General features: G+C 47.0%; 1 long non-coding RNA gene across 2 annotated transcripts in view; it reads right to left on the bottom strand.

Annotated features, from left to right (window-relative positions):
* Window positions 1–3229: 3229 nt before the first annotated feature.
* Window positions 3230–21905, bottom strand: part of LOC127060094 (uncharacterized) — a 31139-nt gene continuing 12463 nt past the window's right edge. The window contains exons 2-5 of one of the 2 annotated variants that reach the window (XR_007778709.1): window positions 19824–19923; window positions 15342–15461; window positions 4733–4840; window positions 3230–3383 (exon numbers count right to left, since the gene is read on the bottom strand). This is a non-coding gene — a long non-coding RNA (uncharacterized LOC127060094). Of the gene's footprint in view, window positions 3384–4732; window positions 4841–15341; window positions 15998–19823; window positions 19924–21905 lie in introns of those variants that run through there. The other variant, XR_007778710.1, reaches the window with a different exon arrangement.

The following is a 21905-nucleotide window of genomic DNA, read 5'->3' as shown; positions in this document are numbered from 1 at the left end:
TTTTGCTGCAGCACAAAACACAATGTGTGTGTTCAGTACTACTCTGCTCCTCTGATTTTGTTATGAGCCACAACAGACACTTGGACCAGTTTGATTTATTTGGTTAAAATGCCTCAGACGTTTTTCAGCTATGGAGGCTGCTGTAATTTAACAACTGCTGGTCCCAGAGCGTGCCTGAGAGCAGAGGAGTGTTACACCCAGGAGGCAAAGCCAGCTCAAGGAGAGCAGTGGCCAGGGCATCCTACAGAACCTGACCTAGAAAGGGAATTCTGTGTAAGGGCCCCAAGAGGTGGGAGCAGCCCAGGGCACGGGGGAGGCACTGAGCTGATGGCACAGAGGTGACACAGGGCCCAGGGTGCCTGACTCTGCCCTGGCACCAGGCTGAACATTTGCACCTGAAGATCAAAGAGCTTAGCGAGCAAAGCAAGGCTTAGACGCTTACCTGCACACTTGATTTACAGCCTCTTTAATCACAAGGGACAATTCTCAGGAATTTTTTTTAAAATCACTGCAAATTCACATCATTAAGAGTCTTTTTCCACTAAGTTATCACAAAATTTGAAAAGTGACATGGAAACAGCATCTAGAAGTGATACATGTTTGGTTAGCATTTGAAAGTCTGTATTTCTTTGAACTGATGCATATCCAAACAGGTCAACCAGGGCTTTAAATTGTAATTCTATATGACCAAAATACAGGAAACTGCTTTGAAAAGAAAACAAAACCCCAGGGCACAAGTGTGAGTCACTGTGGTGACTCAACCAGTGGCTCTGGGTGCTCAGCTGCCCCTGGGGTTTGCCCAGAGCAGGAGGAACTGAGTTCTTTGCAGGTAAAAATGTTGTTCTGTGTCCTTTGGAGGTGACAGTGTTCTGAGTTTAACACTTGGTATTTGCAATTGAGTTTTAATTCAAAGCTGTGGGACCAAGGAGCCAAATCATCCCCGAGCCCAGCTTGGTGACCTCAGAGCTTCTCATGACCTGCTCAGGGACGGGGCAGGGAACAAACTGGGTTCCTTTATCCACTGTCTCTCCCTGGAGTTGTGTTCTAGTGGTCTATTTCATAATCACTACTGCTGGAAATTGATTGGTTTTATTTTTAAAGCTGTTAGACATCTGTTGTTCCATGTAAACAATACTTCTCTCTCTCTTTTTTAATCCCACACCTATTTTGCTTTTCAGTTCTCTCTTGAAAATATTGACTGTAAAAAATCCAAACTGGCCAAATCCACTCCAAGCTATTCTGAGCACACTGCTGCAGAACAAAGCATAGAGTTAAAAAAGAGCATCATTATCTACCATTTAAATGATTTCCAAAGCTACCATTTAAGACATGGGATTTTCTGTGATCTTTGTCCAAGAAAACTCACCAGTGACCTTAAAGAGATTTCTTTGGGCACACACCCCAGAGCAGGGAGTGCCCAGGGGATTTTACAGCACCCAGAACCAAGGCAGCTGCAGGTGAGCACAGACAGCCAGAGGGGCTGCTCAGCACTCAGCTCCATCCTCCAGTGATGTCACACCTGAGAGGAGACAGCACCTCCTCAAAGTGCACCTCTTGTGTGCTCACAGCAACACCTGGGCAGGCTGGGAGGGCTGGGGGTGCTCACCTGGACAGGAGAAGGCTCCAGGGAGGGCTCAGAGCCCCTGGCAGGGCCTGAAGGGGCTCCAGGAGAGCTGGAGAGGGACTGGGGACAAGGGATGGAGGGACAGGACCCTCTGTCCTGGGAATGGCTTCCCACTGCCAGAGGGCAGGGATGGATGGGATCTTGGGGAGAAATCCTTCCCTGGGAGGGTGGACAAGCTGGGGCTGCCCCTGGATCCCTGGCAGTGCCCAAGGCCAGGCTGGACAGGGCTTGGAGCACCCTGGGACAGTGGGAGGTGTCCCTGCCATGGTAGGGGGTTGGAATGGGGTGGATTTAAGGTCCCTTCCAACCCAAACCGTTCTGGGATTCTGGGATTTGTATTTTGGCACCTGGGTCCACTGGCTGTGTGTCTGTTCTAAAATCCATTTCCAAACACAGACAAGTTCTGAGCTGTAAATTGGCTTGGAACCAGGCAAGCAGACCAAGTGCAGGCCCAAAACAGATTCCCTGGGTTCTGAAAATCCAAACACTGCGGCTGGAGCACATGCAGCCACACAAAGCACTCCTAGAAAGCACCCAAAGTCAGGTGAGTCCCACCCCAGCTGGGCTCTCCAGCCAAGCTCTGCCTCAAGGCCTCCCTGAGGTTAGGGGAGGAAAATGCAGCCTGGCTTCCAATGGAAACACAGCTCCCTGTCCCTGCCTGCAGTGTGTGCTGTCAAGTGTTCCCCACACCCTCTGGGGAACACAGAGCCCCGGGAGTGTGATCCCAGCTCCAAAGGCAGCCAGGTCTCCAGGGCTTTTTGGCTCTCCTGGAAGCAGCAGTGTGCTGCAGGGAAGGTGGGATCAGCACCAGCCAGTGCCCCAGCACGGGCATCACACCACAGCCTTTGTTCCACCAAAGCCCTGCTCGAGGCAGGTGTTGAAAAGATGGCTTAAAAGGTGAACTTTTAAAGTCCTGAAGGGTTTTTTTTGTTTCCATCTGTGGTTTTTCTTCACATTTCTGGTCACTTAGTTGTGTAGCTGAATAGTGAAAACAAGCACTTTTGATTATCACTGTGTTGGAGAAGTTATTTAATCAGAGAAATGAAAAACATTTGTAGTCATCACAGCTTGCTCTAGGTACCAGAAGCTTTTGACAGCTGGCTCTCCTGGCCCTCTGTGATAGTTTAGGGCCACATCCTCATTAAAAACAGATGCACAAAACAAAACTTCCAATTCCATGGACATGTGAGCACCCTGTTAGTAGAAGAGACCCATTTAGAGGATGCTGAAGTATAATTACATCATATTTTCATTAGAGGAATGGTCTCTGCCTCTCCCAGAGAACTTGGCAGAGCATTAAAATCCCGTCAAGGCTGACCACACAATAACTGAAGGGGAGGAAGAAAAAAACACATCAAACCACAGAAAAAGCCTGAGAAAGGATTTCTGGAGTGCTACTGCACTTTTCTTTGATCAAAACCAGAAATAGTCCTCTGGAAGGGTACCTAAGGCACACCACTGAGAAAGCACCCAGCAAACCTCCACCATGACTTTGCTAACTTCCAAAATTCAAAGGGCTTCTTAGCAGAATCCTCTCCTTTCCAAGGACATTCCTGTGTGCTACCCCATCCCCAAGGACATCCCTGTGTCCTACCCCATCCCCAAGGACACCTTCCACTGGAACGTGGGAGACAAAGGTTCAAACTCCAAGAGTGGAAAAGTTCTGCAGAACTGCTACTGAAAACTTCTCCAAATGAGCCCCAGCTGAGCATCCATCTTCATTTGAAATCTTCAGGTTTTTCCCAACTCCTGTTTAGAGCTGTTTTTAGGGGATAGGAAAAAAAAAAGTAAAACAGAAAGCAGAACCAAACAATGCAGAACCCCCAAAACTCAAAGAAACAACCTTGAAACCCCCATCCAAACACAGCTCTGTTCAGCCAATGCATCTTCCAGCCTAGAAAATCAGTTTTCTACCTCTGTGAGGGAAAAAAATACAAACACAGAGTATTCCAACTTTCCTACTCCAAGCTGATAAGGATACTAATGCAGGTACTGCTGCATGTTCCTGACTCCCAGTCCCCACAGGAACAAAACCCCACAAACCCACAAATCATCTCAGGGAGACAAGCAATCTTCAGAGAATCAATAGAATATGCTGGAAATTAAAACAACAAATGCTCAGCCAAGATTCCTCCATTATCTTACAAATGTTTTTATTAGAACTGAAGTGAATTAGTATTACAGGAAGATGATGGAGAAAGTCAAAAAAAGAAAGCAAAATCATGCAAGTGGGGTCAGATCAGACTTTTGGACCCAGGCATAGTGACACAGAACCAGTTCCACCACATGGCAAATGCAGTGTGAGCACTGACACTGTGCCTTTCTGGCTCCCCCTTCTGCTCATTGTCAAATGAATATTGATCTTTTAGATGAAACAAAAAACACTTCTTTAACTGTGTCCTTTTCATATCTAAAAACATTGCCCAAAGCACCCTGGTGCCTGACCCCATCGTGTTCCAGATCTGCAGTTCTGCTTCACCTCAGAGATTCACTCAACTCTCTGCAAACAGCCAAAAGGTGAGAAAGATGAACGCCTTAAGTAGGCAATTCTGCAGAAGTGGGTGTAGGGACAGAGCAAGAAAACCCACCAGGTAAAGGTTCCATACTCACACTCATCACACATGGCTTCAGGGAGAAGCACTGTGCACACCTCAGGAATGCCAAAGCAATCCTCTCTGACCCCTTTATATCAGTATTTTAATCTCCTTGCACTCCAAACATGTAAAGTTGCCTTCATGTGCCAGCTGCAGAGCCAGCCAGCCAAGCAGGATTGCCATCCACAACCTCAGCCAAACCTGAGCCAGGGCAATGCAGGGATCTCAGAGTATGTTTGGACCCTGCTCTAGCAAAATCTCCATCAGAAATGTCAAAGGCAACTCTTCTTTAGAACTTAACCCATTTCCCTCCATTCCCTCCCATCCTCACTTGCAAAAATCCAGAGGTGAGGTTTGCTTGTGCTACCAACACACCGAGGACAATGGGATGGACTTCAGTAAAGATCTCCTGCTCTCCATGCAGGCAATATTGCTTTATAGATTGTGCTGCTTTTGATGTCCTCTTTGATCAGGTGTGCTCCTGAACTTCAATGGAGCCATTTCAGAGCAGTACCTGCCCGGCTGACAGCAGATCCAGCACCTTCACATTTTTTATTTCAGCATTGACTGAGAATATTTGCTCTTGATGGCAACAACTGTAAATGAGCAGGCCAACAGCTTCCTAAAAATAGACAAAAGTGCAGCATTAGCAGCATACCATGCCCACCTAGTGCATTTTTTTCTTGTTAAAAATGTATGAAGTACAAAACTCCCTCAGCACAGTGTAGGACAAAGCAAGAGCCAGTCCCTGTCCCAGAGCTGATGTCCAGCACCTCCCACAAGCAGGACCTGTGGACATTGTTCATGTGCTCCATTTCCCTGGCATAGGGAGACAAGTTAGAGAAGATTTCACTCACCACAGAGAGATCAAATCCCTACACAGAGCACAGGATTAGTAGAAAAAGGAAGAGAATCAGATTTTGTTGCCATGCTGCAGTTGTAGCCTTGTGATCTCCTAAGGGAGTGACACTGCCAGTGTCACCCTGCAGTGTCACCCCTGGGCTGAGCTCTCCTCTGTATGGAACTCGCACAGAGGGCAAGACTGGGACAAAAACAAACCCAAGAAATTTCCCAAACCCCAGCAAAACCTCAATGTGTTCTTTAGCCAGAAACTCAAAAATTGGTTGAGAGATGAACATGGCAGTGCTGCGTTGACAGATGGACTTGATGATCTTAAAAGTCTTTTTCTACCTCAATGAATCTGTGATTCTGTGGTTCTAAAACCTCACACAAAGCCAGGGAGCAGTTTGCTTGGCAGCTGACTCCATCTGCTGCTTTTTTCCAGGGTGCCTGAGAGTTTTAGCTGGTGACAGATTGTCATCTGCTGACAAAGGAGAGCAGGGATGCTCAGCACCTTGCCATGCCACTTGGCTTCACAGCCACCCAAATCCCCTGTGAAGAACTCAACTTCCAGCCAAACAAAACCACAGTTCTGCTCATATCTGTAGTGGAATATCTGTAGGGCAAGAAGCCAAAGCTCCAAAGCTGGTAGGCAACAGAGCCCTGAGATATTTGGCTGAAGCCTGCAGAAGAGCGTGGAGGAGAACTTGCTGTAACTTTTCAACATTTCTACACAAAGAAGGGGGCAGAAAAGAGAGCAGTTTCTAAAGCATTTTCCAAAACAAGGTGCAGGGGAAGGCAGATTACTTCTGTCTGTGTGGGTGATGGCAAGCATTTAGTTTAATGCACGAACACAAGAAGAACAACTATTTTAACTATAACAGTTTTTGCTTTTCCTGTCTCAATTTTACAAGCCTCTCTTGCTCCTTTTCAATTTGCAGATGCACCTGGCTGTTACCCATAGATAACACAGTGCACAGTGCCCTGAAAGCCCCTCAGACAGATTTGTTCTAACTTCCTTTGCAGAAGGACAGAATGAAAGAGCTCTATCATTTCTAGACAAGGAGAAATTAATTTGTTTGCAGAATGACTCCATGGACATGCGGTCAGCTGAGGCAAGACCAGGAAATCCTGAGGCAGGATTTCAACTTGGGGCAGAACCTCTACTGGAGAATTGCCAGAGAAAGACTTTCTGGAAAGGGGAAAGGGATGGGGGAAATATTAATTTAAAAACATGAGTCAAATCCAGGAAGCCATAATTTATGGCTTAATGAAAGAAGAAAAAAGGCCTAATTTGCCACAGTGTTAAAATGGGGTGATGATACAGAACAGGCTGAGAGCTGCAAGTGGTTAAGGAAGGGATCAGGAGGTCCAGGCAGAACCAGGAGGAAACACTCCTCAGTTATCTCCTCTGGAGGCAGCAAAATAGCGATAAATCTGTTTACAAACACATTTCCTGAGCGTGTTCATTAAAAATACAGGTTTAGATCAATGAAATTCCCAGACAGAAGTGTCCTGTTGGAGGCATGGCATGGCTCTGCCTGTGCACAGGCAGCTCTGGAGTGAGGGCTGGGAATGCCACAGGAGAGCAGGCAGAGCAGCTGGCACACAGCTACCTCAGCCCTGCACAGGGAGGTAATAAATCATCCAGAGCTTCAGGGATGATGGACACCTGCCAAACCCTCAAAAATGTTTGAAACTTGATAAGAAAGAAACAAACCAAGAAAAAGTCAATGCTATTTAAGTGCTAGTTCTCTAACTTGGGCAACATTAATAAAAAAAAATTACCAGAGTATTTAATACAAGTTATTCCAGACTTCATTACTCTGCACAATGTGAAAAAAACCACCCAATAAGACTGATATGAAATCCCAAATTTGTGCATCCAGTTATTTTATTGAAGGTAAATGGTTTATATGTAGAAGCACACCTTGATGATTTTCCTGCTGCTATGGCAAGGGAAAGGGAGTGCTTATTAGCTACCTCTGGCATAAATTTTAATCCCACTGAGCTCCTTTTCAAAAATTGCTTTCAAAACTGAAGTAAACAAGAACTCCTGAACTGGTTAAAGCATCAATAACTTGTTTTGCTGGAAAAACTGAGAATTCTTTTTCTGCCAAAGCTGAGGAGTTACACTGCAGGGTATCTGAGCAAACCCACTCACTGAAGGTCAGATCCACGCTGTCCTGCTGGGGTGGCAGGGACTCTCCTGGCCCTCCACCTGCAGAGCTGCTGCTGTGGCTTCTGCAGTGCAGTGTGAGCTCCCAGTCTGGCACTGATGGAATCTTTGGGCAGGTGGGCAGGTCTTGCTCAGCCACGTGCTGGGCAGATCCCCCAGCACTGCAGAGCCCCTCAGCCCCAGAGTTTCACTGTGCAGGGCAAACCACAGACACTGACTCTCAGAGGCCCTGCCAGGAGCTGTGAAGAGGGTTGCCCAGGGGCCTGGCCAGGACTCCCTTCAGCTGTATCTGCAGCTGTGGCAAGGGGAAGCACTACTCAGACAAAAACTGAAGCTCAGGCACTCCCTGCACATCCCTGAGATCCCCCCTGTGGCACTGAGGCTGCCAAGGAGCCATCCCTGGCTCTGCACACAGCTGATGCTCTTTGTGTCCACCACTGCTTTGGGCAGCCAGTTCCAGGCAGTTCCACAAGGCAGCTCCTGCTGAGCAGAGAAGCATTTCCCTTCTTTCCATTGTTTTAGGTCAGTCTTACAGCATTTCCTTCAGGTGTTTGCTAGCACTACTGTTGTAGGATTTGGTGCACAGTTCCACACTTGGTTCACCCACCACATTTCAGGTTGTCCTTCTGGGATGGGAAATCCCTCCCAAAGGAACCCACAGAAGGGCAGCAGAACATGAAGTGACAGGGGCCTCTCCAATCCTTGCCCCAGCCACACACAGCATTACTCCTGCAGGATGTTCCAGCACAGGAAACACACACATTTCAGTTTTCCTGTGTGTGCTATTGTGCAGGGGAAACTCTGATGACAATCTACTGATACCTGGCCAAGAGCTCCCAAAAACCAGTGCTGTTGAGGAGGAGTTACTGAACACCAAGACCTCTGGCTCCAGCAGAAGTACTCAACATGTGGTCTTGCACATTCTGGTATTAACTAAAAAAAACTGGCACAGCAGCCTTGGGCCCAGCCTGAGCTCTGCTCTGCAGAACAAGGGGTTAATCTTTTGTGTGTGGAGTACAGGTTCCTTCCATCCCAGCCAAGTGCTGGAGCCAAGAACCAGGATTTTCCCAATGCAGGGCTGTGTCTCTCAGCCACTCAGCCTGGCACTGGCCCGAGTGCCAAGCAGGGACAGAAGGATTGTCACCTGCCACATGCCCTGACCCCTTGTCTGTGGGGAAACTGCTGCATCTCCTCAAGGCAGTGACTTCCTCTGTCCCATGAAAGCAAAGAGAAAGTGAAGATGAAAAACAGTGTTCAAAAGGTGGAAATCAGAACTGTAGCAGAGCAATTTTCTTCTGAAAACATGACAGTTGCTCAAGGCACAGGAACAAAGTGGCAAATCCTATTCCCCGGTGTACTGGGATCAGTAGCAAAGTCATGATACAGCTCTGCACCTCTGAAACAGCTGCCTGGCAAGTGGAGACAGCTCCTGCTTGCTCTGCATGAGCCCTGCTCAGGTTCTTTCAGCTCAGACCCCCTGCTCCCACCTCTGCTCCGGGAACTCCAGGCACGTCACAGGCCACAGTGAGACCTCGGCTCCTGGGATGAAACCTCCTCACAACTCCCCTGATTTCCAATCCCAAGCCAGCTCCAGAGGCCCCAACCCTGGGTCACAGTGAGGATTTGTTCTGCTCCCAGGAGATTTGGGTTTTCCTGCTCTCCCCACACCTGCACTCCCAGGCTGAGCCGGTGACTGAGCCCACGCCTGAGCTCCACTCCAGCCCTACAGCACAGTGACCACATCTCTCTATTCCATTTAATCTAATAAAAGAACAAATTCCCCAGATCTCCTTCAACATCCTTTTCCTTAGAAGAGCACACTGCAGCAGCCAAGACACCGGAGCACAGGTCTGTTTAGCCTCAGGAAAGTGTACACAATACCTGCCTGCCTCCCAACTTGCTGCAGCTTGTGCTGCTTTCCTCTGTGGTCATGAAATAAAATTAAAGATCAATTTAACCGCCTGGAAGAAAAAAAACCTATAAATAAGTAGTCATAAAACCTAGAGGACAAGACAGGAAGAAACAAAATCTAACGAACAAGAACAGAGGCTGAAAATTCAATTCCAGAACTCACTAAAGAAAAAATACAGAACTGAACAGTTCTGGGAAAGAAAGGAATTCACCATTTTTCCTGGAAGCGCTTGCCAGTGATACATATGCTCTGAACAAGGCAGATTCGTGTATTTTATGGTTTTTGCACTTGTGCAAACTAGGAGTTGCTGCCCTGAAGATTTTACAGTCTGAGAGTGTGATACCACTGCTGCTGTAGGTGTAACAACTTAGAAACAAACAGGATTTCATTAGCAAACATCTGCATAAATAACCATTCTCCAGATGAGGATAACATGGCCTAAGACATTATAGCACGGCCTCAGAAATTATAACACATACTCCATATTTGCAAAGATGTGCAACTTCTGGAAGAATTTCCAATCCAACCTTTTCTAATTCAGAGTGTGAAACTATCACAGAAAAAGTACAGAGGAACCAACCTGGAACTCAGCCATTTGGGGAGAAGTGCTGAATGGGGTATACTCAATTTTGGCATTGCATATCACGGAAAAGACACTTTGCCAAGCTAGAAGGTTTATCAAATTAGTGTCGAGGATCCTACTGACTTCTCTCCAACCAAGATTCATCCTTACGAATGTGGCATAAGAACCTTGTCCAAAATCCAGATTATTAATGAACTCTGACAAGTAATAAAGTCAGAAAGGCCCGTCTTTGCTTCTGTAAGGAAAACAGGCTGTGGAATCCAAAGGCATCCACAGGCACATCCTTCTGAAGGATGGTGATTACAGTCTTAGGACAGATTAAGCAATATATTCAAGGGGTGAGGAAGAGGGAAATCATAATATTACTCAATTCTTTCACAGAGCAATTTATTTTCTCTAGTTCTCAATGTTTATTTTAGAGATTTAATATCAGATATTTCAAACTGCAGTTCTGATGCTGCTGGTGCTTCGTGGATAACTTATTAACCTGTTAGAGAGAGAATGTTTTAACCTCAAATCCAGCCCTGGAGTGTGTGATTCCTTGCTTGGCTCAGTGCCTGTACTCCAAGTCAAGCTGAACTTGCTCGCGCAGAGCTCGAGGTGTCTGCTCGGTCTGGGTGGGGATTGCAGAGCACATATCCCAAGGGGTAAACATTTGTTGCTGCTTTTACTGCTTGCTGAGTGAGTTTTCTTCACTGCTGATTTGCAACATGACAAAAAACAAAGAGTAACTCAGAATAAGAAGTACCAAGACAAAAACAACTCTGTCTCTTTCCTTAGGGTAATAAAATATCTTGACTGTTCACCAAACACCGAGGCTGCAGAGCACGAGGATTTTATGTCTTAGGTGCTTTGCTGATTCAGAAGAGTCTTTTAATGTCACTTCCAAGTGACACTGGAAACTCTTCTGCCTGATATGCTGATGTTGATATTTTTCTCAGCAAGGAAAAAAAAAATATTTCCACAAATAGATCAGAATTTTCTCTTAAGTGTTTCTCTTAAGTCTTATTTGCTTTCAGGGAAAAAAAAAAAGAAAAAAAAAAGTGGTCAGGAAGTTTCCTTCACCTGAAAGAGAATCCACAGGCCTGAGTAGGTGGCACTGTGTGGTAGCAACAGGAAGAGACAATTTAATAGGATTCTTTCAGTTTCACCTGGAAAAAATCCATAAAATGTGGGCTTCTTCCTCAAAGTATGTGAATTGTGAGTTTGCCTTTTAGCTTTCTGGTATGAAATCCTTCCACCTAACAGAAACCAGGGAATGAATCCAAAGATTTTCAGTGCAATAAGGAATAACTGTTTGTGTGTGCCCCCTGTCCCATGTCTTACCAGGCTTGTGCTGTTGGTTACAAACAATCAGAAGGTTTTGAAGTATGAAGAGCCAGTTTTCCTTCGCCAACCAAACAGATTTATCTTCACACAGAATACTTTGTGAGGCCTGGTTTTTTGGGGTTGTGTTTGGGGGGTTTTTTTTACTTCTTTTGGAGTTCTTTGCTGCATTTTGTTTGGGCTTTTTTCCCCTTCCCACTCCATCCCTCCCCCAGCCCTGCTGTTCTTCCTGCTGACTCTCCAAGGAGTTGTATCCCTGCCACTGGGCTGAGCCAATTCTAATCCTTCTACCTGGGCACAAATGCAGTTTTACAAAGGCATCTTGAGACAGAAATTAAGCTACTTAGGACAGAAGAGCATTAAGTAATGAACTTCTTATGGAATATTTATTCATCTATCCATCTGCATTTATGAAAGCTGAGGTGAGACTGAGGAGGGGCAGGGGAACTTCAAAGCCCCAAGCCACAGGTCTCTCTTGGAGATTTTTGCAAAAAGCACCTGAGGAAATATGTCAAGTGGTGGGTGTTATGCAGTGATTTTTCATTAATTTTAATTACTGTCATTCTATAGGATAGTGAGCATCCTCAGACCTTCACCTCCAAATTGCACTGGGATTGATGCCAAATTTCTTCTCCCTCTCTGGTTCCCTCCAGCAGTATTTAGTAATGGAATCGCTTAAACTTGTTTAAATAAGAAGGGTAAATGCCAAACACTTCTGAATGAGAAGGAACGTATCTTAAATGGCACATGAAGCCTTTATTCATAATTCTATAAACTGAAAACCTGTGCTATTTGGGATCAAATAGGAGGCTTGATCAGGCTTGAGATGAAAGTAGATGGAACACCCCCATTTAAGGAAAAGCAAAACAAAACACAAAGTGACTCTTAACTTTTCATAAGCATTAGGAGTGCACACTGGGGGAGGGGGAGGAAGAGACAAAAACACAGAATCAATTCCCTTGATGGGATCTTAGTGGTTTACTTTTAAAAGAAAAAAACAAACCAAACTATTTTTAGCACTAGATTTGCAATACAGGTGGCATCACCACCACCACCATCATCATCATCATCATCATCATCATCATTATCATCACCACCATCTCCTCCTGGCTCCCTTGAGCAATGATGACTCCAGATCCTATTCTCCCCCAACATCCACCAGCAGCCACAGGAGAGCTGCTTGTCAGACCTGGGCGTTTTTGGTGCAGAGCCCCTTTTCAGACAGGTTATTCTGACAGGCAGAGGCCCAGAGCTCCCACCCTGCCCTGCCTAGAGCTGCCACACAGCACCCAAGGCCAGCCCAGCCCAGCCCCTGGAGCACGGCTTGAGCCCAGCTTGGCTGACCACCTCCTATGAGGCAGGGGCACAAAAGAGGGAAAGGGAAACCAGCAAATTACAAATTTCATCTTTGGAATGATCATTTATGGCTCGAGAGTAAGATCTCACTGGTTTGTGATGTAATTATTCCATTAAAGCCTGAATCCTAACTGGAAGCTTAGAGGCAGCAGCAGCAACACTCCAAATTTTCTATTTTTGGGTAGCAGATGGTGGGGCAGAGATGGCAAATCCACATTAATCAGAAGTATCTCATGAAAGCTGTGCTGTATTTGCCAAACCAGAGTCTTTCTTTTCCACAAAGCCCTATTTGCAAGGATTCACTCGAGTGAGACTTTCACACAGGTGTGCTGCATCTGGCACTGCAAATAAAAGGAATCCTCACCCAAAAGCAGCTGCCAGACGGTGCTGCCCTTGGCAGTTCCCCTCCAGAGACATTCTGTTTGTCCAGTGAGCAAACAGCCACTCATTTTCCTTAGCTTTCCACAGTTAACCAAGGAGTAACTCACCATTTCCACAGTTAACCAAGGAGTAACTCACCATTTTCCCCAGGTTTATATCCTTCTATACCCACAAGTGGAGCTTACCCACCAGCTCAGGTTTTTTCATGTTTACAGTGCCAGCAGAAAGGGGAACACCTTCCACCCTCCCCACAAACAAGTGCCAGCTTGGGGTGGTGAGTAAATACAGTCACCATTTCTTTCCAGATGCACCCACATTATACTCTCACAGCCATTCCAGTGGAAATCCTCCCCTCCCTGTGCAGGAAGGCTCCTTGTCACTGCCCCAGGCTTGCCTTGCCACACCTTCCCCAGCTCTGCTGTTCCATTTCGGTAAAGCCAGCTGTGTGCCAGGCCCTGGGATTGCACAACACTTTTTACTCTATGTTTCCTACAAAAAGTCTCCATCTGCAGAGGAGGGCTTGCTTGGGGTTTTTTGGGGTGGTCTCTTGGTGTGTGTTTGGGGTTTCCCTGTGTTTGGGCTTTGTCTGTGTCACATCCCTCCAGCTGCAGATTTCTCTCTGTATTGTCCCAGCCCAAGGAAATCTGCCATTCTGCAGTTTGTAGTGTCCTTGAGGTACAATTTTCCTGCAACTACCAGTGAAATTTTGGGAGCAAATATGTGCTGGAGACTCTTCAGAGACCTAAATTTAACAGAGACAAAACCAAGGCTGAGTTACAAGTTACAGAATTACTCTTCAGTGTTCAGAGTGAAAATGTTAGGAGGGATTTTCTCATCGTCTCTCCAATTAGTTTTTCGCCTACAAAATATATCTAGTTATCTTGAAGCTACATTCTGCTCTTTTGAGTCCAGTTTGAACTTATTAAGCAGCACTGCACAGAAGACTGAAGTGTTTTAGACACCAGAGAGAAGATACAAAATAGTATGATCAAGAAGGGGAAATTCTTACAGACACAGAGTACAGGAGGTTCCTAAAGATCTAGAGAGGTGTGTGACAGCAAGGTGTCTGAGATGGGAGAGATAAACCAGCAGAGCCTGCACTAGAAGGAAAGAATCAGGAGCTCCTGAGGGGACACAGGAAGAACAAGACAAGTGGGAGGTGTCCCTGCCCATGGCAGGGGTTTGGAGCTCAGCGATCTTTTGGTCCCTTCCCACCCAAACCATTCTGGAAGCCTTGTGTTCTCTCTGGGTCACAGAAGTGAATTTCTGTGGGAGGGGATATTTCACTGTGCAAGTAGTTCACATGAATACATGGAGTCAGTGTAAGACTTAAAATGAACCTGTGGACCTGAAATGCCTCTGCGTTCTCTGCCTGTTCAGAAAGCCAGGCAGAAGCAGCAGAGAGAACATCACTGCCTTCTCCATCCCTGTGCTGCATTCTCTTCTGTAACAGATAAAGCATTAATGAGAATTCTTCATGTTCCCCTTACCAACAGCCTGAATCCTTGCACTGATGAGGAACACAGCCCTTTTTACATGAGGACATGATGTTTGTTTACTTTTGCATGACACATTAGAGCCCAACCTTCAAGAAATATAAGGAGGTCACTCCCTTACTGGAGTTCTCTGTGGCTGCTTGGCTCTGAGATTTGGACATGCGAAGAGCCACATCTTTCAGCATCAGCAGATTTACAGAAGACATGCTCTGCTTTGAAACACGGGAAGTTGATCCTGCAGGGCTGTTTACTCCCTCAGCACACCTTGGAGTGCTCCCATGGCACCTGCAGCTTGCGTAATTGCTGTTTCTCTCCCCACCAAACATCAGCAAAATTTGTAGTAGGCAAAGGTGTAATCACAGGGAGTGCTGCAGCCAATTTTCACAGCTCAGACATAAAAAAAGAAAAAAGCTAATTAGGAACATCTATTCTGGACCTGCCTGCACTCTTTGTTTATTACCTGCCCCCTGGAGCAGCATTACAGGGAAGGGAGCTGGTTTGAGAGTGTGTGATAACCTGGTACATGCACACACTTCCCTGAGTGACACTGCATCCCTTGATACAATACTCAATAGAAATTCATGCACTTGGAGTTGCCTCAGCTTTTAAAATAGTTTTTCTTACGTGATTCATTGGCCTAATTTCATTTTGTGCTCACACATAGAATTAATGAGGATAATCCCTGACTCCCTGAGGTCTATGAACAGATCCTTCCCACTCCCGTGAGCTGCAGCCTCCTTTTGCCCAGGCAGAAGTCAGAGCTGACCCACAGCAGTCTCTTTGCATGGAGTGACACTTTTTCATCCACAGGCAAGGTCTGGTTTCCCCTGCTCTCTCAGCCTGCCCATCACCTCTCACCTTCCCCAGGCTGCGGTTTGTTCTGGATTGATCCCCACATAATCAAATCTAGCAGAGCTCATCTAGGAATGCAAGGAAACTTCATCAAGAAGTTAATTTTTTAGGAAGTATGCAAATCTTGAAATTCTTCCTTTAGCAGACTTCTTCCCTCTTATTTTTTGACTCACATTAACACAATTTCCTTGACCTTACCTTGTCCACCTGCTCTTTTTAAAATAAACTGTGGTCAACTGCAACATGCAGCAATGTTGAGGCTTCAAAAAAGGCCCTAGTCTTCATCTGTGACAAGCTCATGCTGCATTTTATGCACAACTAAGAAAAAATATTTAGAAGAAAAAACCATGTCAGAACATTAATTTGGACCAATAATACCAGCCTATTTTGTGAAGAGTTTAGTAAATCTTTCCTTTCACCACTTCCTTCTATCCCTAATGGGACTATTCTTAAAAACATCAAACCAAAACAACAACAAACTCCCAAATCTTGAAGATTAAGAACCAACAAGGCTGCTCCCATCACCACACTCCTCGGTGAGTGCTCTGATCCAGTCCATCAGCTTCTGAATTTGGGCTCAGCCTCTGGCTCTTGGTGCGTTTTCAGTGGCACATTGAGGAGGGGGTGTCTAACTCCCAAAAAAATGAGCCCTGGCTGAGGTCTGTACATAAAATAATGGTGGAGAGGCTGCAGCACTTGCCAGAATGCAGGTATGGGTGAATAAGGATGCTTAAGGGGATGCAGCAGTAAGGAGATACCTCTCATGTGACTGATCAGAGTGAAAACTATATTCCAGTTTATTACACTGCCTGCAGATATAAAATTCAGTATTAATTGTTTGAACTAGATTCAGCAATACCTACCACAATCCACTAATGAAAGAAACCTGTGTTGTCTTGCACGGCTGGATTAGGATTGTTGAGTACATTATATTTTTAGAACAGGAATAAGGATCTTTTACACTGCTCATGAAACACACAGCACAGGTTTAACCAGGCAGAACAACTTGTCTGGCTGGAGCAGAATGGCAGCAGGGACTGGGACTGGTTTCTGCAGGGCATAGGAGAGAAGGCTGCAGCCTTAACAAGGCTAAAATTCTACTCTCTTTCATACCCTGATCAGAATTCTTTGGTGTTTGCATAGTAAAAATGGTTCAGGTTTTTGAGTTTTGTAGGGCCTTCCCTTCCCTTCCCTTCCCTTCCCTTCCCTTCCCTTCCCTTCCCTTCCCTTCCCTTCCCTTCCCTTCCCTTCCCTTCCCTTCCTCCCTTTTCCTATCCCTTCCCTTCACCTTCTCCTTCCCTTCCCCTTCCCGTCCCCTTCCTTCCCCCGTGCCCTACCCTTCCCTTCCCTTCCCTCCCTTCCCTTCCTTTCCCTTCCCTTCCCTTCCCTTCCCTTCCCTCCGTTTTTCCCTTCCTCTTCCCTTGCCCTTCCCTCCCTTCCCTTCCCTCCCTTCCCTGCCCTTCCCCTCCTGTCCCTTCCCTTTCCCTTCCCGTCCCTTACCCTTCCCTTCACCTTCCTTCCCTTCCCTTCCCTTCCCTTCCCTTCCCTTCCCTTCCCCTTCCTTCCCTTCCCTTCCCTTCCCTTCCTTCCCTTCCCTTCCCTTCCCTTCCCTCCCTTCCCTTCCCTTCCCTTTCCTTCCCTTCCCTTCCCTTCCCTTCCCTTCCCTTCCCTTCCCTTCCCTTCCTTCCCTTTCCTCCCCTTCCCTTCCCTTCCCCTTTCCTTCCCCAAACTTCCCAAACTTCCCAAACTTCCCAAACCTTTCCCAAAACTTCCCTTCCCTCCCAACGTCCCTTCCTTCCTTCCCTTCCTTCCCTTCCCAAAAACTTTTTCCCTTCCCTTCCCTTCCACAAAACTTTTCCCTTCCCAAAACTTCCCAAAACTTCCCTTCCCCTGCCAAACTTCCCACAACTCCCTTCCCTTCCCCAAACTTTCCCTCCCTTCCCTTCCCTCCCTTCCCTTCCCTTACCCTTCCCTTCCCTTCCCTACCTTCCCTTCCCTTCCCTTCCCTCCCTTCCCTTTCCCTTCCCTTTCCCTTCCCCTTCCTTCCCTTCCCTTCCCTATCCCTTCCCTTCCCTTCCCTTCCTTCCTTCCTTTCCGTTCCTTCCCTTCCCTAGTCCCTTTCCTTCCCTTCCCTTCCCTTCCTTCCGCTCCCTTCCCTTCCCTTCCCCTTCCCTTCTCCTTCCCTTCCCTTCCCTTCCCCTTCCCTCCCCTTCCCATTCCCTTCCCCTTCCCTTCCTTCCCTTCCCTTCCCTTCCCTTCCCTTCCCAAACCTTCCCAAACCTTCCCAAACCTCCCAAACCTTTCCCAACCCTTCCCAACCTCCCTAACCCTCCTCCCAACCTTCCCAAACCTTCCCAAACCTTCCCCTTCCCAACCTTCCCGTCCCTTTTTCCCGTTTGTTTTTCCCCTTCCCAAACCGTCCCTTCCAAACCGCCCTTCCCAAACCTTCCCAAAACCTTCCCAACCTGCCCAAACCTTCCCAAGCCTCCCTTCCCTTCCCTTCCCTTCCCGTCCCACGCTTCCCTTCCCTTCCCAAAACCTTCCCTTCCCAAACCTTTTTTCCCTTCCCACCTTCCCTTCCCCAAACCTTCCCAACCTTCCCAAACCTTACCCCAAACCTTCCCAAACCTTCCCAAAAACCTTCCATCCCAAAACCTTCCCTTCCCAAACCTTCCCTTTCCCTTCCCGTCCCGCCCTCCCTTCCCTTCCCTTCCCTTCCCTTCCCTTCCTCCCTTCCCCTTCCCTTTCCTCCCTTCCCTTCCCTTCCTTCCCTGCCCTTCCCTTCCTTTCCCTTCCCTTCCTTCCCTTCCATTCCCTTCCCTTCCCTTCCTTCCCTTCCCTCCCTTCTCCCCCCCCCCCTTCCCCTTCCCTTTCCTTCCCTTCCCTTCCCTTCCCTTCCCTTCCCTTCCCTTCCCTTCCCTTCCCTTCCCTTCCCCTTCCCTTCCCTCCGCTTCCCTCCCTTCCACTTCGCTTTCCCTTCCTTCCCTTCCCTTCCCTTCCCTTCCCTTCCCTTCCCTTCCCTTCCCTTCCCTTTCCCAAACCTCCAAACCTTCCCAACCTCCCCGTCCCAACCTTCCCTTCCCAAACCTTCCCAACCTTCCCAAAACCTTCCAAACACCTTCCCAAACCTTCCCTTCCCAAACCTTCCCAAACCTTCCCAAACCGTCCCTTCCCAAACCTTCCCAACCTTCCAAACCTTCCCAAGCCTTCCCAAACCTTCCCTTCCCAAACCTTCCCTTCCCAAACCTTCCCAAACCTTCCCAAACCTTCCCTTCCCAAACCTTCCCTTGGAAAACAAGAACATAAAGCAATGTAGAATACATGGTTTTGCTAAATTTTCCACATAAAGAAGCAGGGCTTGGAGCCCAGCTGGTGAAGCTAGGATGTCACCACAATCCAGTGCACAATCCTTGCATGCAAATCAGCTACAGAAACCAGAGATTTTAGTCCCATCTCCCCAGGATTTGACACTGATTGTGTGAATTTCAAGTAGCATGGAAGAACACTTGCATTTTCTACATGCAGGAGCTGGATTTAGTCTGTTTAGGAAAACCTGATGTAAAGCACTGTGAGTTGAAGTGTAATTTCTTAGCTGACTGCTCCCCTGTAAGGCTCTCACCCAGAGTAACTGGGCTTTGCCTTTTTTCCCAATTCCACAGCAAGCACTGTCAGGTTTCTGAGGCTGAGCAGAGCTGAGCTGTTTGCATCAGTGCTTGAGAGCAGGACCCATCTCAGCTCTGCCCTAGCAGCAGCTGCTGGGAGATCTCCAGGGCAAGCACCCTTTGATTGCAGTGGGAAGCTGCTGGGCAGATGGGGAGGGCTGGGAAGGAAACACACAGAGGAGGAGATGGCAGAGAAGGAGGCAACTCAGCTCCCTCTCAGCACGCTCGGTTGGCAATCCTATCTCCCTGCTCGGGAGGAAGCTGAGCAGATCCACTCCCAGTTTGTCAGAAGCGTGGCCCTGGAGCTCCCGGGGACATCGAAGCTGGCAGCACCAGGAGCTTTGCTGGGACAAGGCAAGCTGGAGTCCAGCACAGGAGTGGCAGGGGATGGGAAAGGGAGCACCAGAGCATGGCCGGGGTGAGCTGTGGCATTTCAGCACTGGCCTCAGGGAGGTCATTCCTGGCATTCTGATTCCCCTCTCTGCTAAGCCAGTTCTGTTATCAAGGAAGAAAATATATACCAGCCTCTTTTTTCTTTTGTTTGTTCTGGCTCTTGCACTCCCGTGCCAGGGCCTGTCCCCTGTCAAACATCTGCTCCTCCCTGTCCAGCAATGCTGTTTGCTGCCACCTGGTCACAAATGTCACCACAGGGAACAGGGCAATGCTCAGACAGCCCTGGCAGGGTGTCACACGCAGGGACCCCCTTCTGGGACCTGCAGAGTGCAGGGGATCACCCTGGCTATGGCTGAGCACAGGGAAGGGCAGCGATGCCAACACCAGCAGGGTCCCACCAGAGCAAGGGCTGGAGAGCCCCAGCTCAGCACCCAAAAGTGCCTCCCCCAGTTCAGCACCCAAAAGTGCCTCCCCCAGGCCAGCTCAGGGAGCTTCTGCTGAAAGTGGGCAAGTAGAGCAGCACAGGTGGATCCAGCTGGCTCTCACCCACTGGCTCTGTGGCTGATGCTGAGCACAGCTCTGAGGGGGATTTTGCAGCCTGTGAGCTGGGTATGGTGATACCCACCTCTGCTGGGAGCAGGGCTCGGGCGTAGCTTCGTAATCTGCACTGGAATTTTCACGAAAGGACTTTAGTACGTCAGCCACAATATTCCTCTTCTGTCTGGCTGCAAAGGGGGATATGGAAAAAAATCAAAAAAGTGTTAATCAAGTGCTAATCTTGCTGCTAATTATTGTAACTGCTTACATTTCTGTATATGTCTCTCTTATTTTCCTTCTCTAAATGGGAGTAAAATGCACAAAAGGGCAGGTATTTCCTCCTTTCTGGTCCTACTCCACCTATTTATTGGGCCATACTACATGCCTGGGAGTTTCATAATGGGAATTGGAAATGGAATTAAAGAAAAGGAAATTGCTACAAATGAAGCAATTTCCTGGGTGTAAACAGGGTTTGGAATTTTGAAGAACAGATTTCACATGAAAATATATTTTGTTCTGTCAAACAAATGTGACAATTTCTTGTTAGATACTTTTTAGCTGAGAACACTAACAAATAACCTCGTTATGATTGCTGATGACATAAAAGACTGAGCGCTGAAGCCCTAATTTGGGCAAAACTCCAGAACTCCAGTGATACTTTTGTCTCAGTAATCACATCAGGATCTGCTCTTGGCAGGTTCAACCCTAATGGATAACAATACACCCTGGACTAACTCCTCCACAATTTTTTAATTTGCTTTACAAACATTGAGACTGGAGGAGCAAAATCCCGTGGACTTCCACCAAGAGTGAAGCTTGGTGCCATTTTAGGACACCATTTAGATACCTGGGTGTCTGCACAAGGCACAGCCTGGCCTTGGACACTTCCAGGGATGGGGCAGCCACAGATTCTCTGGGCAACCTGTTAAATTATCTCAGAAATACCAGTCTGAGCTTCTACTCATTTCAACTTCTTAAACAATTTCCGTCCTCTTTCTTTCAGCACTGTGGGTTGGACATTGAGAGCTGATCTTCACATCAGTGAGTGGCTTTGAGTGCAAAAGATTCAGTCAACTTGCCAAAACAAAAGAGATAGTTTGAAGTTTCTGTATGAATTGATATTTTCTGAACACCTTGTAGATAACCCTATGAGCAGCCTACAGACAGATGGCTGATTGGAAGTCCCATTGCTTTGGACACTTGGTAATTTCAGCCCTCTGAGGAGCCCACTGAAGTTACCTGCTGCCAAGAAGAATGTATGAGGTGATGTTTGTTTTCTGCACGTTCTACAACTGAAAAGAGTGAAAGTATTACATCTGCAAACACTGTCTCCTGCCAGTGTGCATAGGGTTTTTTTTTTTTTTTTTTTAACTCTTTGAAGGCTTTGGATCGAATTTAGAGGTAATAAATTCCATTTCAGCCCTCTCTCTTCCAAGTGTGGCCTGGTGATTGTGTACACAATAAAACATCATTATCAAAAACCATGAGAGAGCACACCCACTGCAAGGCATGAAACGGATTTCACCAGCACACACTGATGTTCCACTGAGGCAGAACATGTGGCTAGCTGTCTATCACAGCAGCAAAAGTAAACTCTGCATGTACCAGAGGTAAGAAAATCGTTCATCCAAGGATAATCAACTTTTGGAAATCATTCACTGCTGCTATAACTGAGCACAATGCACCAGAAATTAGTTGTGCATCATTGCTTTTAAATAGCACAAAGCTGGCTGCAGTGGGGGTGGTGAATATTTGTTAAGCTGGGTTTATATGAAATAAGAGATCACCTGGAGGACGAATATTACTGGAATTTACGTTTCAGGTCATATCTGGGAATTTACATTTCAGTTGTAGAATGTCTCCTCTTGGCTTCCACAACCAATGATGTCATAGATCAAAGATACTGGGTATCTTAGAAAGCCCTGCTGAAGACACAATGAATAATTCAACATTTGCAGAGCAGCTCCTGCACTTATTTGTACTGGAGTTAATAAGAAGTGATTCCACTGAAGCCAAGGGAAAGTTTTCTTCTAGTGTGAGGGATATGAGAATGAGAGAAACAGAGTGCACCCATGGCTTTGCTGCTTTCCAGAGGGTGTCAGACCCAGAGCCCACCAGTTAAAGGAAATTCCATGGAGGGCTGCCCTCCATGGAGAGAGGCCCTTGGAGA

This window comes from Serinus canaria, chromosome 12 (genome assembly GCF_022539315.1).
Source record: "Serinus canaria isolate serCan28SL12 chromosome 12, serCan2020, whole genome shotgun sequence".
Lineage (NCBI taxonomy): Eukaryota > Metazoa > Chordata > Aves > Passeriformes > Fringillidae > Serinus > Serinus canaria.
This window is presented reverse-complemented; position numbering and strand designations above follow the sequence as displayed.